The sequence below is a fragment of the Miscanthus floridulus genome, chromosome 9 (genome assembly GCF_019320115.1).
Source record: "Miscanthus floridulus cultivar M001 chromosome 9, ASM1932011v1, whole genome shotgun sequence".
NCBI lineage: Eukaryota > Viridiplantae > Streptophyta > Magnoliopsida > Poales > Poaceae > Miscanthus > Miscanthus floridulus.
The window spans coordinates 76,000,698-76,018,601 of record NC_089588.1 but is presented as its reverse complement, the minus strand read 5'-3'; the positions used below and the strand labels follow the sequence as shown (position 1 = coordinate 76,018,601).

At 44.0% G+C, this 17,904-nt stretch overlaps 1 pseudogene; it reads left to right on the top strand.

Moving 5' to 3' along the window:
* Nucleotides 1-2,573: 2,573 nt before the first annotated feature.
* On the top strand, nt 2,574-4,705 carry LOC136480107 (probable plastid-lipid-associated protein 10, chloroplastic; annotated as a pseudogene).
* Nucleotides 4,706-17,904: the final 13,199 nt, after the last annotated feature.

Here is a 17,904-nt window from a genome sequence, read left to right as displayed (position 1 = left end):
CAACACCACTTAACCATTTAATAAAGATAAATCTAATGAACATGTTAGATCTCATCTATCGCCATGACTAGTGGGGCATGAGGTAGAATCATGCAGGCCGTAGAAACAACAATAGACTCGACGACCCTAACTCATTACTAATATCAGTGGGGCATGAGACAGAATCATGTAGGCCGTAATACAATAATAAGATCATGGGGCTAACATGTCTTTCAACTTATCTCTACTTCAATGATCTCGTAATGTGAACTGTTCGTGAAAGTGCTCGATATCGGCTAAACAACCGATTTAGGCATAGCGCACAGTTAAGGTCATGCCTTCTCAGGAACGGATCTACCAACTAACGATCCCCACTCCACGGTGCCAACAGTGGGATGAGAGGCAGAATCCCACAGGCCATGATGACGGGCCATGGAACGGTTTTCGCTAACTAATAGATCTACTCGAGACCGAACATGCCTTGATCGCACGCTATGCACGATTAAGATTGACGCAAAACAGCCGATAAAAACATAACTCATCGCTTAAGATATAGATTAGATCAATTTTAGATTAGCAAACGATGAGTCAAATAAGATATAAGGCCGATCCAGATCAATCTCAATTGAGCAGAGTGATATTGCTATAATTAGATAAACAATGAAAGCAATAAGCAATACCGGTAACTTAATAAATCTATCAAAGACTGCCATACTAAGGTAGAGCCGATACTTGACCTTGATCTAGTTCAAGCAGTGGGTGTGAGGCAGAATCACACAGGCCATACTTGAATTAGGCAAGAGTCGATAACTAGCCTATACCAGAGCCGTAGTAGGGGTCGACCGGATCGATGCAGCCATACGAACAGAGGTATAAACCATGACGGTACTTACAGACAAGCAGTAGAGGTCCACCGGATCGATGCAGCCATACTCGCTGAAGAACTCGCCGAGATCTACTCTACTCCTACTCCTAAGGGGTGGCCAGAGCCGAAAAAAGTAATTGACTTGTATTTGATTGATTGATGTTTTTTTACAATAGCCGGGGCTTGATATTTATATCCGGGACCTGCGCACGACTCCTGTCTAAGCACGACTCATCACAATTTTTGACCCTAAAGAAAACATTCCTAATTTAAGATAACTTGGACTCTTATCTTTCCCTTTCTGTAGTCTGGAATGTTTCATCCCGACGCCGAACGTAGCCTTTGTTGTTACGCGCTGGCGCTATCCGAGGAGAGCCGATTCCAATTTCTGCATCCGAATCAGCTGTTTCCGATCTGCACGCAATTTATTCCTTGGTGACATGATCTTGGGAGCTTTCGTGTCCCTGCGACTTTTCTTCCAAATTTCGGTGTAAACAGGAAGGGGCACGCCCGAGGTAGAGCGCGGTGAAGGACGGGGGCCTGGCGGGGATGGCGAAACGGCGAGGGGAGGAGCGCGGTGTGGCGGAGGAAGGGGGCGCGGCGGGCTTGACGCCGAGGGCGCAACCGGGATGGGGATCGAGTCGCGGATGGTCAGACGCGGTCATTGGCGCAGGATTGGTCGCGAGCGGCCAGACGCGATTAACTGGTGCGGGATCTGATGCAAACGTGGGGGCGTCCGATGCGAATCAGTTGCAGGTGTCAGAGTTGCGTCTGGACGCGGGCCTGGGGCCGAACGTCCGTGCACTAGTCCTACCTTAATTTTTTTTTTCTGAATCTAATCATAATTTAGAAAAATATATTAACATCTATCAGTTCCAATAAATATATTATCAACATATATTTTACACAAGACTTAATAAACCTAATTTCAAATAATGTAGATATTCCATTTTTCTATAACTTTTACTAAACTTGGAAACTTTAACTTGTACTGCAATTGAAATGAATAATAATCTAGTGAGTGTAGAAAGTACTTCTAGAGAAACCAAACATTTTGATTTCGAATATGATCTAATGGCAGCTGTCTAGCACCAGATATATGGGTACTTCACGTCCACACCCACTAACCTCCGACCTAGTACAAACTGTGCAAGTGGGACAACAACACAAAAATAATAAGGTAAAGACTTCATGTAGGCGTGCGTTTGTCGCTCTGCACGGTCTGCACCTAGCCCAGCCGTCTCCCCACCCCCAAAGCTGTTTCTAACGCGAGACTAAAATAAGTCTTCAACAGAATATCTATAGTCTTTAACAAAATATTTATACGTGGAAGATTCATTTTATATATCAGGAGAGGTATAATCTAAATTTAAGTATACTCTCTCCTAAAAACCTATTTATAAAAAGGATTCTCTTTTAGTCTTATTATTGAAGAAGATAAAAAAATAAGTATTAAACCCTTTACCGCTGCCTAAATATGGAATCAATCTTTAATTTTTGGTAGCGGTGGTTGAAGCCAGTCTAACTGAGGAGAGATCGAGACTGAGCGAGAACAATAGGACATGGGAGAGAAAAGGTTCATTTCCGCGTCGTCTCCGCCCGCAGCACCACCCACCACATTGCTGCGCCGCCGGGTGGGGCCCACGCCGCCGGCGCCGCAAACCCAATGCAGGTGGACGGTCGCCGCCGCTCGCCCAGCCGCCGCCGGGGACGATGGCGAAGCCTCGGCATGGCCGCTCCGCGTCTCGCTCAGTCGCTCCTCGGGCTCTTCCTCTCGCTCGTCGTCCCACTCAATCTCCTCTGGCTCCGTCTCGTCCCGCTCCCGGTCGTGCTCCTGCTCCTTCTCGTTGTCGTCCTCCTAGTCCCGGAGCCGCTCCCCTCCTTAGGCTAAGCACAGGTGAGGCTCGACCCTACACCCGGTAGATCCACTTATTGTAGGCTAATCTATACGAGAACCCGACGCCTTCTGATGCTCTGGTCTCGCAGGCGGACACGGAGCGGAGGAAGCACGAACTGCTGCGCGCGGTTTAGGAAACGCGGCGCGGATTCGCGGCGGGGCCCGACCAACGCGCTGCCATCGAGGAGGCCGTAGTACGTAGGAGGCCTAATCGGCCGCTGTCTAGCAATTTGCACTCACGCAACGCGGCGGCGTTTGTGACGCTGTGCTGGGTTTGATTGATTGTGTGTCATGTGCAGGTGGCCGTGGAGGAGCACGGTGCCGGGGAGGGGGACGCCGCTAGATCTCGCGGCGCTCAATAGCACCTGGAGGCTGTGTTGCACATCGGCGTCAGACATGCTTGTGCTGTTCGAGGCAGCCGAGAGGCTTCCACCCCTGCAGGTTAAGTGGGTGTTTGGCTTGGGCTGCTAAAGTCTAGCTGGCTAATTTTAGTCCTATCTAATCACTTTTTATGCAAATACTATGATTAAATGAAATTAAATGGGTATTTAGTTAATTAGTCACCAAATGGTTGCTAAATGGGACTAAAGCCTAGACCTTTTTGTCACTTTGGAGCTAAACACCCTGACTAAAAACAGCCTCTTAGTCTCTTTTAGTCCATCAAACCTAACAGAAGTGACTAAAGTTTAGCAGCTAGTTTAGCTGGCTAAAATTTAGCAGCTTCAATCAAACAGGGCCTAAACAAGGTGTGTTCAACGATCTGTCCTAATTCGTCGTTGCAATTGGATACCTACTTAAAGCTGCCACCTAGCAATCAATTACAGATGCCAGCACATTTAAAGATCGACTGTTTTTAAATGTTCGATACTGAGAATTATTTTGTAAAAAGTGCAATACGCGTTTGTTATGTTTGTCGTCTCTCGTTAGGTTGAGCACTTGAGGCATTAGAGATGATGAGTTGAAGAGTTTAACTTCTTTGTACATCAACAAGATGCTTTCTCTGTGTAGTGGATAGTTTATTTTCCTCTTACTGTTTATCACTGGTGTGTTTGAGCAACCGTATTTGAGAAATTTAGGGAGAAGGGTTGGAGCCTTGTGACCAGGGTGGTGTTTTGTGGATATATGCAGGTGGGGCAAATATACCAGAAATTTGAGTGCAAAGATCAATCAGATGGTGGAATTGTGAGGAATGTTGTAAGGTGGAGCATCGAGAACTTGCTGTAGGTAACCTTCTATGGCCGTTGTACCTCTTGGGGGCGTTCAGTTTCCCGATGCATGAAGACTCTCTCATTTCTTTCCTTCCATATCTGTCATAGTAATTAGAACGGCATGAGGCTCCTGATCGCTTCTCGCGGGATGTCAACTGTGTTGGTAATCTTGCTCCACCAATCGAGCGCCGAATCGCTTGCTTGTCATTTTTCTGGTTTCAGGTTTGGTTGGGCTGTCCCGGAGGCTGCAAAGCACCAGAACCTTTTGGTGTACCTGCATTTAGTCACAAGATGATGTGCGGTTTTATTCAGATGTCTGCCTGCAGATAGGACATATTGACTATGCGGCCAGTTGAGATGAGCAAGTCTGTCCAAATTCAGCTACAAGAACTTTTGGACAAAGGTCTCATTCGACCTAGTTCGTCTCCCTGGAGTTGTCTAGCTTTATTTGTGAAGAAAAAGGACAAATCGTTACGGATGTGTGTGAACTATATGTCACTTAATGTCGTAACCATTAAGAACAAGTACCTTTTGCCTCATATTGATATTTTGTTTGATCAATTGGCAAGAGCAAAGGTATTCTCTAAGATCGATTTGAGATCAGGCTACCACCAGATTAAGATCAGGCTAGGGGATATACCTAAGATAGCTTTCTCCACTAGATATGGCTTGTATGAGTATTTGGTCATGTCTTTTGGACTGACAAATGTTCCTGCCTATTTTATGTACATGATGAATTCGGTGTTCTGAGCTTGACAATTTCGTGGTCGTGTTTATCGATGATATTTTGATTTACTCTGAGAATAAGGTAGATCATGCAGAGCATCTGAGAGTTGTCTTGTCTAGGCTAAGATAGTATAAATTGTATGCAAAATTTAGCAAGTGTGAATTCTGACTGAAGAAAGTACCTTTCTTAGGTTATATATTATCTGAAGATGGAATCTCTGTAGACCCATCTAAAGTACAAGAGGTCATGGATTAGAAGGCCCCAACTTTGGTTCATGAAGTTCGGAGTTTTCTAGGCCTAGCAGGCTATTATCGTCGTTTCATTTTAGATTTTTCCAAAATAACTAAGCCCATGATCAGATTACTCTAGAAGGATGAAAAGTTTAATTAGACTCCAGAGTGTGAGGCTGCTTTTCACACTCTGCAAACCTTGCTAACCATTGCTCCTGTTCTGGCACAACCTGACATTGAAAAGTCTTTTGATATGTTCTATGATGCATCAGGTACAGGTTTAGGTTGTGTGCTTATGCAAGAAGGTCGAGTTTTTGCCTATGCTTCTCGACAATTGAGAAAGCATGAACGCAACTACCCTTCCCATGATTTAGATCTTGCCACAGTTATCCATGCATTGAAGATATAGAGACATTATTACACTGATCACAAAAGTCTCAAATACATCTTCACTCAACTTGAATTGAACATGAGACAGCGTAGATGGTTAGAGTTGATCAAGGACTATAATTTGGAAGTGCACTATCATCTAGGAAAAACCAATGTTGTAGCAGATGCACTTAGTCGGAAATCTCATTATAATGCCTTAGAAGCCTTGTTGGAAGATGTGTTTAATCTATTGCATCCTGTTGTGCTATACAATATCACTATCAGTTGTTCATTTGAGAGCAAAATCATAGAACTACAGAAGACAAGTGTAGGTGTGTTTCACATAAAGAGAAAGATGAAGGAACATGTCGGTGCAAAAATGTGGCGATGCGCCTGACACACTGCAAGCCGGACGATCTGAGCGGAGTTAAACCGGAGATCTGCTTGGCTTCAACACAGGATCAGTCGATCCTAAAAATCCCGAAAGCGTGCCAGTCAATTTGACCTACAATTGATAAGGAGAAAAATTTTTATCAGTAGTTTAGGGTGGAACATGCCGGTGTTGCCCAGATAGTTTCAAGTATGCTGCTTTGAGAGCAGCCAAACAGGAAAATTGACTAAATAGCCGATACGAGAAGAAATCGACTGTTTAGGGACTATGATGCTCGTGGGTCATGATTGATTTATAATAACAAGTACAATACACCCAGGTATAAGTAATATAAAGAAACATCATCAGCTAGATGGATATAACCAGTGTAAAGCATTGAGCCGATAAGTTTAACGATAAGGGATATAACATGCGAACAAATCGACTGTCTGGTACAATTGAATCTACAAACGCTCTGGATCTAATCTATTACCATCAACAGTGAGGTTCGACTGGATCAATGCAGCTATTATAATAGTAACAAAATAAAGCCAAAGAATCTATAAAACCATCTATATATTGATAGATTCATAGAAAACATGCTATATGTGTGAAAGCACAGGCGAATCAGCTAAAATAGCCGATGCAGACATATCAAACAAACAGAGTACATATCTTGACCATGAACAAAACCACTAATCGATAATCTCTAACCCAAAGTCTTAGCAGTGATGTTTGACCGGATCGATGTAGCTATAGTAGTGTCATTAGATTGAATCTCATTAACTAGTGAGTTTATTCAGGATTGAAATATGTCTTTGAATGCATACTATGTTCGATTGGAATAGAAATAAAATAGCCAATCTATTAGAATTAAGTCATCAATCATAAGATTCAAAGCGTGACCAGACTAGAAGACGACCAATTGCGATGATATGATGCCGATCTATCTCTATCTCAATCAGGTGATTTGTTATAATTAATGGAATATTAATCATAATAAGATCGATAACTGGTGAATCAGCCAAAAACAGCAAGAAAAATCCTACTAATCGTAGCAGATTCGATAATTGATGATATTGTATTAAACAACAAGTTGTTTAACACAAGATCGATAACTTTGATCTATATTATGATTCATAAGAGATCAATCAGCTGATGCAGCCTTACAAATATTGATACAGATCGATAACTAACTTATATTATATTCGTAAAAGATCAATCGGCTGATGCAACTTTATAAGTATGATACAAGTCGTGATGGTACTCACAGACAAGCCGAAGGTCGATCAGTCGATGCAGCCCTGCTTGTTGAAGAACTCGTCGAGATCTATAGTACTCCTACTCCTAAGGGTTGGCGTGAAGCCGAAAAAGTAATTATATTGATTGATTGATGTGTTTTTTATAATAACCGGGGTCCAATATTTATACCCGGAACCTAAACTTGAGTCCTACTCAAATACGACTCATTACAATTCTTGGAAAAAAACATTCCTAACTTAAAAATAACTTGGACCCTAATCTTTTCCCTTTTGTAGAGTCTAACATATTTCCTCCCGACGCCATCCGTACGTAGTCCATTGACGTTGTCTGTTGACGTCATCTATAAAATAGCCGATTCCGACACTGCATCAAACCAGCCGACATTGATTCACACCTGATCGATTCCTTAATGATACAATCTTAGAAGCTTTGAGTTCCCACGTTCTTCTTTGCTAAATTTTGGTGTAAACACATGCCCCCTAATTTTGGGATAAAAATGATTTTATTCCAAAATTTATATTTACCTGCTCACCATGTCGCAACCGTTTATTCCGAAATAAACACGTGACTTCTGACTTTTCGGGCCAAACTTTATATAGCATCCCAATAGTATTACATTCAATCCACTCGACCGATTTACTTTCCCCTTCTTCTTCGAGCAAGCCTCAACAATTGAAGTCGCCACCACCAGAGCTCCAACCCTAGCAGTTTCTCTACTTTGCTCGAGCTGCTTTTCAAGTTACTCCTCTGCAACCCTTTCTCAGATACAGATCTATTCCAACCAAAATAGCGACCCGTGATTACATCCCTGAGGTACGTCTCCAAATTTTCTGTCTCTCAACTATCGGCCACTGCTCTATATTTTCCTTTTCCTTAAGTTTATCTCATCTGGCTTTCTTGGGAATGGAAAATGAAATTTTGATCCCTTCGTCTGTTGTTCCAAATGCTTATTACCTTGGACTCATGGGAGATACTAATCCTTTGGGTTTTATCAACCAAGAAACTAATCAAATTCCTTTCAAGCAGTCCTTGGTAGATCTATCTTCTTAGAACACCAAAAATCCCTTTAGGAATTGGCCCAAAATGCCTGAGGGATGGAGAGACTGGTTCCGTAGAGTGTCAAACAAAAAGGGTGGAGATTGGGAAGTTTACGATTTAAGCCAATACCTGACACTTTCACTGTCCGGGATGGAAAGAAATGATTCACTCCTAATTGCCGCTTCTTACTTCTGGTCCAACACCTTGAATGCCTTTGTCTTTGGTCACGGTCCGATGGATATTACCTTGGCAGATGTTTATATGTTGACTGACCTTAGAATAACAGGAACAAAGCAGCCATACAAGCTCCTAGGTGCTAGGTCAAAGAAACTGGTCAAAATATCTAACTGCACAAGATGGGCAAGCTATATCCAGAACCACATTAGGAATAAATCGATTGTTAGTGAAAGAGAACATGTGGCCTTTCTAAAAATGTGGTTAGAAAGATTTATTTTCTGTGGGTCATCTTGTGGTCTGACTTACAATCACAAACTCTTGGCAGAGTATCTAGCAGTAGGCATTGAGATTCCTCTTGGAAAGTATCTGTTAGGATTAGATTACCACTTGATGCATCAGGTGGTTGCCCAGCTACTAAAGAACAAAGCAGTGCACACCATCAGCGGCCCTTGGTGGTTAATACAAATGTGGTTAAATTTGTATATACATAAGATTATGAAGCCAAATCTCCAAAATTTAAGTTTTCCCTCTTCCAACTTTGATGAGGAATACAGAGGTAAAGAAGGGAGAACCTGCCAATGTATGAATTATGGTGAAGCTGCATCGGTCATAACAATTGTTGTTGATATGGGCCACCTCTTCAAAAAGCTTTAAAGAGGGTTTGATGTAGATATTCTGACCTGGCTACCCTATGATGAAGATGAGAACAATGAGTTGGTCTTCCTATTCAAATTTCGATTTAAAACCAGGCTGCTCAGATGAAACGGCAGCTGCAATCTTAAATTCTTTCATCAAACCTTGTGTTCTACCAGCTGAATTTCATCATGGCCGTGGCAAAATGTCTATAGGTTCTTTTCTTCCGGGCAACCTTTCAACCTATGAATTTTACAACCCCTTTTGTGGCTCGTCAGTTTGGTCTTGGTCAACTGCCCCTGGCTATTTTTCAAAGATACACTGAAACCAAGAGAAGGCATTAGTGAGGCAATGGAAGCTTCTAGAATTTTCTAGTTAAGTTCAAATCTTCCTTCCCTCTATCTGCATGAATGGACCAGGGCCACCTTCACTTTAAATTTATATGATTCCTGGTGGCAAGAATGGCACTCCCATCTCTTTTGTAGGCTAGTCCATCCTAGCTGCATAGCTCTAGATGAAGATTTCGCTTCTGACAATGTGGTAACTAGTTAACTCTTTTCTTCCATAAAGATCATCTGCTAAAGTCTCTCTACCAACTCATCTAACAGAAACCCCTTGCAGGATGCTAAATTCAATCCCCCAGATGTGGACAGAAAAGGGCACGCCATAGAGTATTATACACCATATCCAATCTCAAGACTGGGATCAACAACACCTACACTGAAGAAATCGATGAAAACCCAAGCTGCCCCTACAATTGTAACATATCAATGTTCAAAATGCAAGGCAGCCCAAGGGGTAGCCCAGAAAACTATTACTGAGAAAAGACTTCACAAAACGAGACCATCAACTGCTCAGGTAAAACAATTCATCCTTTTCCCAAAATGATATTCAATTTCTAATTTCGATTCCTTCATCACAATTATCAACCATTGCATCCTAATCTGCTCTGGGTGCTGAACTGCTGTCCTAGGCATTTAAATCAGCACCCACCAAACCTTCATCGGCCGATCCTCAAAAGGAGCCAATTTTAGTTGAAACAACCGATGCTTCTAAGACAGCAGAAGATGAGAACCCTTTCACTTCACTTCCTTATGTCGTCAAGGTATCTCCTCAAAACTCTTAATTCTTATTCAATTTTTACTCTTCTCTGACCATTTACTATGTCAGACACTCCCTGAAGAAACATTCACGCAAGAGCAGAAGTTTGACAGTCCACCAGTTGAAAATGATCCTGTTGATGTTGACACCTAGACTATCGAACCTCTAGTCCATCACTGAAAGTCATATACCTAGTTTATCTTCCTGCAACCAACATAATCTTTTTGAAAAAATTCCCCTGATGTCTGTAGACACCATCACTGAAAGTTCAGAGCCAATTCAACCAGATACTATTGGTGCATCCTCAGTTGTTCCTTCTCCTCAGATAGAAACTACCCCAGAAAAGGTATTGTATCTCCTCATTCTTCTTATTTTCAAACAACTTGTTATTTCTTAACCAAAATTTTCCCTTACCCACCTGCAGGCACTTATCTCACCATCTCTGAGCTACTCTTTCAATTTTGAAGATTATATAGATGAAGATGAAATAAGCTCATCAGCTATCTCTTCCAAAGAAGCTTTGTCAGAGGAGATAAAGAATCGGCTAAAAGACATGCTGCCAATGCTCAAAAAGAATATAGCCGATTTGGTCCAAGATGCAGATCTAGTCAGAAGAACTTTCCTAGCTATTAAGGGTAACTTACTTTTGAATCTTGCTGAAGTTCTGACACCTTTATCCAACATTGAGGATCAAGCTCCAAGAGTGAAAAGGGCTTAGAGAAACTATCGACAAAAGATGCTTGGCAGTCCTCCGAGGGGTATCCCACGAAGGTAGATTGATCGGTAGGGGTGCGCATAATCAGGAACCGGATGGTGGCACAAGGCGCAAAGACAGCGATTTAGACAGGTTCGGGCCGTTTGATCGACGTAATACCCTATGTCCTGTGTCTCTGGTGTATTGTATTTAATACGAGATGTATGTAGCCTGGCGACTAGGGGACCCCCGCCTCTCCTTATATACTCTGGAGGGGTAGGGTTATAAGGAAAATATCCTATTTAGTACTATACAATATCTTGCAGTGCACGTCGACTAGTGCCGTGCACGCCTTGATCTTGTGGGCCAGGCCACCTCTGATGGTGCAGCCCATGTCTTGTCTTGTGGATACCGGGAGCCATACCCCCACAGCTAGTCCCCGAGCCTAACAGTAGGTGACATGGTCACGTGGTGCTAGGGTCAAAAAGTAGAAGAAAGGCAGAAGACCGGCCGAGCAAGCAACCAGTCCACGGGCGGAGCCCCGAATCAAAAAGCGCACATTCATTGTAAGGTGAAGTGTGCCCACTTAGTCTCCAAGCCTACTGGAAAATGAAGAATGAATCTTGTAGCAGGGTCAAATAAAAAGAAGTCTGAAACCTTACCGACGTCGTCTAACATGCGCCTATCAAGACCCCAGACATGCAGCCCAAGATTAGAACCCTGATCTGAACAGCATGGAGCAGCTTGATAGCACACCGATGAGACGTAGCAAGATCCGAGCACCGAGGGAGTCCCCAGTGATGTCTGAGCACCAAGTTCCCAGCGTAGCTAGCGACGTTCGAGCACCGAGGAGTCCCCGGCGTAGCTGGCGATGTTCGAGCACCGAGGAGTCCCCGGTGTAGCTGGCGATGTTCGAGCACCGAGGAGTCCCCGGCGTAGCTGGCGATGTCCGAGCACCAAGGAGTCTCCGGCGTAGCTGGCGATATCCAAGCATCGAGGAGTCCCCGGCGTAGCTGGCGATGTCCGAGCACCGAGGACTCCCCAGCGTAGCTGTCGATGTCCGACCACTGAGAAGTCCCCGGTGTAGCTGGCAATATCCGAGCACCGAGGAGTTCCTGGCGTAGCTGGCGATGTCCGAGCACCGAGGAGTCCCAGGCGTAGCTAGTGATGTCCGAGCACCGAGGAGTCTCTAGCGTAGCTGGTGATGTCCGCAGGTGAAGTGGGATGAAGTGTGCCCACTTAGTCCCCGAGCACGAAGAATCCGAGTGCCGAGGAGTAACCGGCGTAGCTGGCAATGTCCAAGCACCAAGGAGCCCCCGACGTATCTGGCGATGTTCGAGCACCGAGAAGCCCCTGACGTAGCTAACGATGAAGCATGAGCGATGAATAGTCTGGTCAACTGGTCGGCGACGAAGTGAGCATTGAGTAGAAGCGATCAGTGAATAGTCCGATCAACTGGTCGGCGACGAAGTCCATGAACCTTGCGGTCCGACTAGTTGATCGGTGGAGAAGTCCGAGCACCAGGTGGTTCGATCACCTGGACGATGATCCTGTAATACAAATATGTAGAACAGGTAGTACATGATGTAAAAATATATGAACTCCAGAGGAAAAAATACCGTATGTAGTTCGGCGATCAGTTGGTGTGAAGATGTATTTATATTTAATATAAACCGCCCGATCAGTTAGTGTGTAGCTGAGTCTCCAGCCCTAGCTAGCCCATAGTCCATAACATCGAGCGCGGAGCCCGTGCACGTGTAGGAGGAACAGGCATCACCAAGGAACCTCAGCCGACCACCCATAATGCAGAGCGCGGAGCCCATAGCACGTGTAGGGAGGAGCCAGAGACATGGTCGTCTCTGGAGGCGTCCGAGCATCAACATGACTATTCAGGGGTTCAAAAAATCGTTTGGAGAGCAAACATGGAGAAAATAGCTTGGAGAAACATTATGGCGATATACGAAGATTGGAGAATATTTAGAAAAATATTAAAGCGTGATGTAGCTTTAGACAGAACGTCTGGTCGACGGCGTATGGCGTTATCTGGTCGGCGTTGACGAAGTTGCCCGGCGCTCAAGCTTCCGAACTATCATCATGGCAGCGGTCGCGGTCATCATGGCACAGTTCTATGCGGCGATCATCGTTGTGGCACAACAGGTGGTCGAAGTGAGTAGTCCGGGTGATGTCGTCCTTATATTAGTGATCGGCCTTAGGAGATTCGGGGAGATCATTAACTGGTCAGGGAAACGATGTTGTATGGCGGAGTAGATGGGGCATGGCCAAAGCGTGCTTGATGCGTGCGTGTACACATGCAAGTGCCATAGCGATCTATAGTTGGCCTGCATGTAGATGTATATGTACGCCTTTCTTATTTGCTTGCATGCATGCAGATTTGCTTCCATGAAGATTTCTGCTGCACGTTGTGTCCGATTCGAATTGGCGTAGGACTCCCATGCAGATGCGGCCCGGAGTACGAACACCACATAGTAGCGTCGCTGAGTCCTCGACGGGTTGGCGAAGTCGGAGAAGACGCCGATGACGAGGTTGCATGCATGCGGCTGTAGGCCATGCGTCCTTCAATGGTTGCATGTATCATCTGATAGCACAGCGCCGCTTTGCATGCAGTCTTGTTGAAATCCATCGGCTTGCACGTGGTGTTGTTGGTCGCTGCATGGATGTAGTGCCATGTCGTGCTGGGATCACGTCGTGGTGGCGTAGTTGGATGCGTCGATGCTTGTAGAAGATTGAAGAACGACGCCGCGATCCACCAAGCTCCGATGTCCGTTTACGTGAAGAAAATTCTCGTGCAAAAACCGAAGATGAAGGTTGATTTCGCCGAGAACGTTATGTCGAGGTTGAGATCCATTTAGTTCGCTATGGGATCAGCACGCACAGGCCTCTACCTGGTGCGCCAACTGTCGACAAAAGATGCTTGGTAGTCCTCTGAGGGGTATCCCATAAAGGTAGATTGATTGGTAGGGGTGCGCGTAATTAGGAACCGGATGGTGGCACAAGGCGCAGAGACAGCGATTTAGACAAGTTTGGGCCGTTTGATCGACGTAATACCCTATGTCCTGTGTCTTTGGTGTATTGTATTGAATATGAGATATATGTAGCCTGGCAACTAGGCGACCCCTACCTCTCCTTATATACTCTAGAGGGGTAGGGTTACAAGGAAACTATCCTATTTGGTACTATACAATATCTTGCGGTGCACGTCGACCATTGCCGTGCACGCCTTGATCTTGTGGGCTGGGCCACCTCTGATGGTGCGGCCCATGTCTTTGTCTTATGGATACCGGGGGCCATACCCCCATAGAAACCTAGTTGATCGTGTAGCTTTATTGGCCAAGAAGAATTCCAACAGACAAGAGGCCAAAGAGCTGGCACAGCTAATCGATAACTTGAAGAACTCCTCCCTCAGGATCGAACCAGAGCTGAACCAACTAAAAGCCAAGCGTGCAGAACTCGAGAAGGAACTAGAGAATGTGAAGGCTGCCATTGATCACCATGAGTCCAATCTGGCTCAAATACCCAATGCCATTAAATAGAAGAAATAGGAAATGCTGACCAAGGTTAAAGAAGGCAAGGTCATTCGCAGCAGCCTTGAGAACATTCCTGGGTCAGCCGAAGAAGACAAGCAACAAATTGTAGAAGTTGATGCTATTCGGCTGACACCATTGAAAGCAATCCAGGATGTTCTAAACTTGTAATCTGCATACTAACGTTTGTATCATATATTTTGTGTGGAACCAATGATGACTATATTTTCTGTTGACCTATTATATCTCTTATCTCGGCTAAAGAGCCAATATAAAAATAGCCGATTCTAGACCTCTGTCTTTAATCCAATTAAGTCTGAAAACATGGCTTCCACTAAGAAAAACTCCTCAATCTTCCATCCTCAGTGATCAATGCCGCATTCTCTTCGGCATTAGTGGGGCGGCGCTTCACCTTCTATTAATTGCAGTTACTCTTCACACGTCCTGAGACATGTACCATTCCGTCTCCATGGCTATAAATACCAGTAGAGGGCTCCGGCCTCAAACACATCTACATTTGCAACTGCATTTGTTCTCTATGCTTCTCCGCCTTTACAAATTCTATAGCAGTTCCTTGCTTCTTCCACGATCTAAACTAGCACCCAATGGCAGGAGAGGATCACCATGGCAAGAGCGCAGTAGAAGATCTCCTAGAGGAGGAGGTCCCGGTCGGCCAGTGACTCCATCACATGAGGTAGGACTGAACGCTCATGTCCATAGCAAGAACCATCTATTAATGCACCTGCAGGTTCATCCTCAACGACATACTTACTACTCCCAGGGCCGCCGAGCCTTCTGCCGCCGCGTCTGCTACTGCCGCACCGGATTCTTCGTTGGACTCCTCCAACTCCTACAACGGCGATGATGCTCGACATTTTCTCCGGGAGTGGAGGGCGGCCCAGGACCATTACTCCATGGCAACTCAGGAGAACGGTCAGCTTGAGATCCGCCTTAGGGCCTCTAAAGCCACCCTCCTCGCCACCGAGGAAGAGGCCAGCACTGCTCGGGCATGGCTGGCCGAGGAAGAGGCCAATGTTGCTCAGGCGCGGCTGGCCGAGTCCAACGCCATGGTGGCGGGTAAGATGATCTTCAAGAAAAAACTCTGTTCTCATTCCCTCTGCATCCGTTTTGACAACCCGTTCATTCTTGTGATTGTTAGCCCTAAAGGTCCAATTGGAGAACCTCCAACTAGCAGCGAACGCGGCTACGGTGGCCGTTAACGCCCAAGGCCCCTTCATCAATGCCCGCCTCCATGATGTCCCGATGCGTGTCCAGGAGATCACCTTTCATGGTGTTCGCCGCAGTGCGTCGGTAGCCCTAGCCGCGACGCTGGTCCAGACCGAGTATGAGCTCCGCACCATGTAGACCAGCTTCCCGATGGGCAACAATCCTGAGCTGCACGAGGAGTTGATTGAAGACTTCGACGATGCAGCGGAGGCCATCATGGACATCATATCCACCCAGGATGTGATAAATAATGTCTTTGATTAGTTTGTACTTAGGGGCAAACTAATCAATAAACAAAACTCCTGTTTCTTATGAATGTGTCTGTGAATTCTCTGCAATATCACGATTGTCCCTGTGTTTGTTTTTGCTCTATAGGCGATACATATCATATCAACTTTTTCCTTCCGAATTTAACTCTCCTATTTTTATGCTAGAGGCGATACCCTTCGGTATCAGCTATTAGAGCCGACGACTAACAAATCGGCTATCAAGCATTAACCCAGACGCTAGGATAATACTTCAAATATTTTTCATTGATCGCTCTGTAAAATTCTTCTCCCCATTCCAATGTTTCCAAAATATAAGCATTGCTATGCGCACATCGACTAATCCGATAAGGTCCTTCCCAGTTGGGTGACCATTTGCCAAATTTGCTATCTCTTGAACCAATCGGCAATTTCACCTTCCAGACCAAGTCTCCCTCAGAAAATTGTTTTCTCTTGACCTTCTTATTGTAATACTTTGCAATCCTTAGCTTATTGGCTTCGATATTTTCAAGAGCACGCAGCCAATGGCAACTTAAGTCTTCTAAGTCATCTATCATAAGATTTTTGTAAACTTCGGCTAATAAATCATTTTGCAACGTGAAACGTCTCGATCCAGTTTGAATCTCCCAAGGAAGGACTGCATTATGACCATACACAAGTTCATAAGGTGACGCTTTAATCGATCCATGATAGGCCATCCAATATGCCCATAATGCCTCATTTAGTGTTAAATACCACTTCCTTGGCTGCTCTTCGATCTTTTTCTTAATCAATTTAATTATAATTTGATTGGATGCCTCCGCCTGGCCATTAGCCTAAGCATAGTAAGGAGAAGAATTTAATAACTTAATTCCTATACTGGCAGCAAAATCTCTGAACTCTTCTGATGTGAACATTGTCCCCTGATCAGTAGTAATAATTTGAGGAATTCCAAAATGATACATAATATGTTCCTTGACAAAATCAACCATATTATTTGAGATTACCATCTTCAAAGGAATTGCCTCAACCCACTTGATAAAGTAATCTATTGCTACCAATATAAACCTATGTCCTTTACTTGAAGGTGGAAAAATCTGGCCAATTAAATCAATTCCCCAACCTCGAAATGGCCATGGTTTAATTATTGGATTCATAGCCGATGCAAGCGATTTCTAAATATTACCAAAACGTTGACAATCCTGACATCCCTTGTAATATTTAAAACAATCTTCTAGTATTATTGACTAGAAATATCCAGATCTGTGAATAATCTATTTCATCTTATAAGCCAATTGATGAGTTAAACATATCCCTTCATGCACTTCACCCATCAACACTTTAGCTTCTTCTTGATTTAAACATTTAACCAATACCTCATCGATCGTCTTGTAATATAACTAATCATCTAACAAAACATACTTAGTTGATTTATACCTTAGTTTCCTAGTAACCTTCTGTGATGGATTCTTAAGGTAATCGGCTATTTCGGCTCTCTAATCATTAGTCAAGGTTTCACCGCTTAAGATGTCTCGGAACACTCGATAACCTAACACACTCTGAGCTAACCGATTAGCCTCTTGATTCTATGCTCTTGGAATATGCTGAAGAGAAATATGAGGAAAACTCCTCGAGTAACCTCTAGCATTCATCATAGTATCCCCTCAGAATATCATCTTTACATTCATACCGGCCGATCAACTGATTAATAACCAACTGTGAATCTCCAAATACTTCAATTGACTCAGCCTTTATTTCATGGAGAAGTTGAAGTCCCTTAAGAATAGCTTCATATTCTATTTGATTGTTGGTAGTCACTGGTTTAATTGGAAAATCAAACTCAAAACTTGACCCCAAGGTGAAATAATAACAATACCAATCCCACCACCTTGCTTGCACGATGATCCATCAAAGAACAATGTCCAAGGTATCAGTTCTACATAGCCAATACTTGGTTTATGATGCTGAGTAATAAAATCAGCTATTACATGCCCCTTAACTGCTTTAGCCGATTCATACCTTAAGTCAAATTCCGATAATGCAAGAATTCACTTTTCCATTCTCCCATTTAATATTGGCATCGATAACATGTGTTTGATCATATTAGCCTTAGAAATAACTGTACACTCAGCCAATAACAAGTAATGTCGCAACTTAGTGCAAGAGAAATATAAGCATAAGCATAACTTTTCAATAGGAGAATATCTTATTTCTGGATCCAAAAGCCTTATACTTAATAGAAAACAACTCATTCTTTTCCTTCAAACTCTTGCATTAAGGCCGATCCAATTGTTTGGTTATCGGCTGATATGTACAACTTAAAAGGCTTACCTTACTGA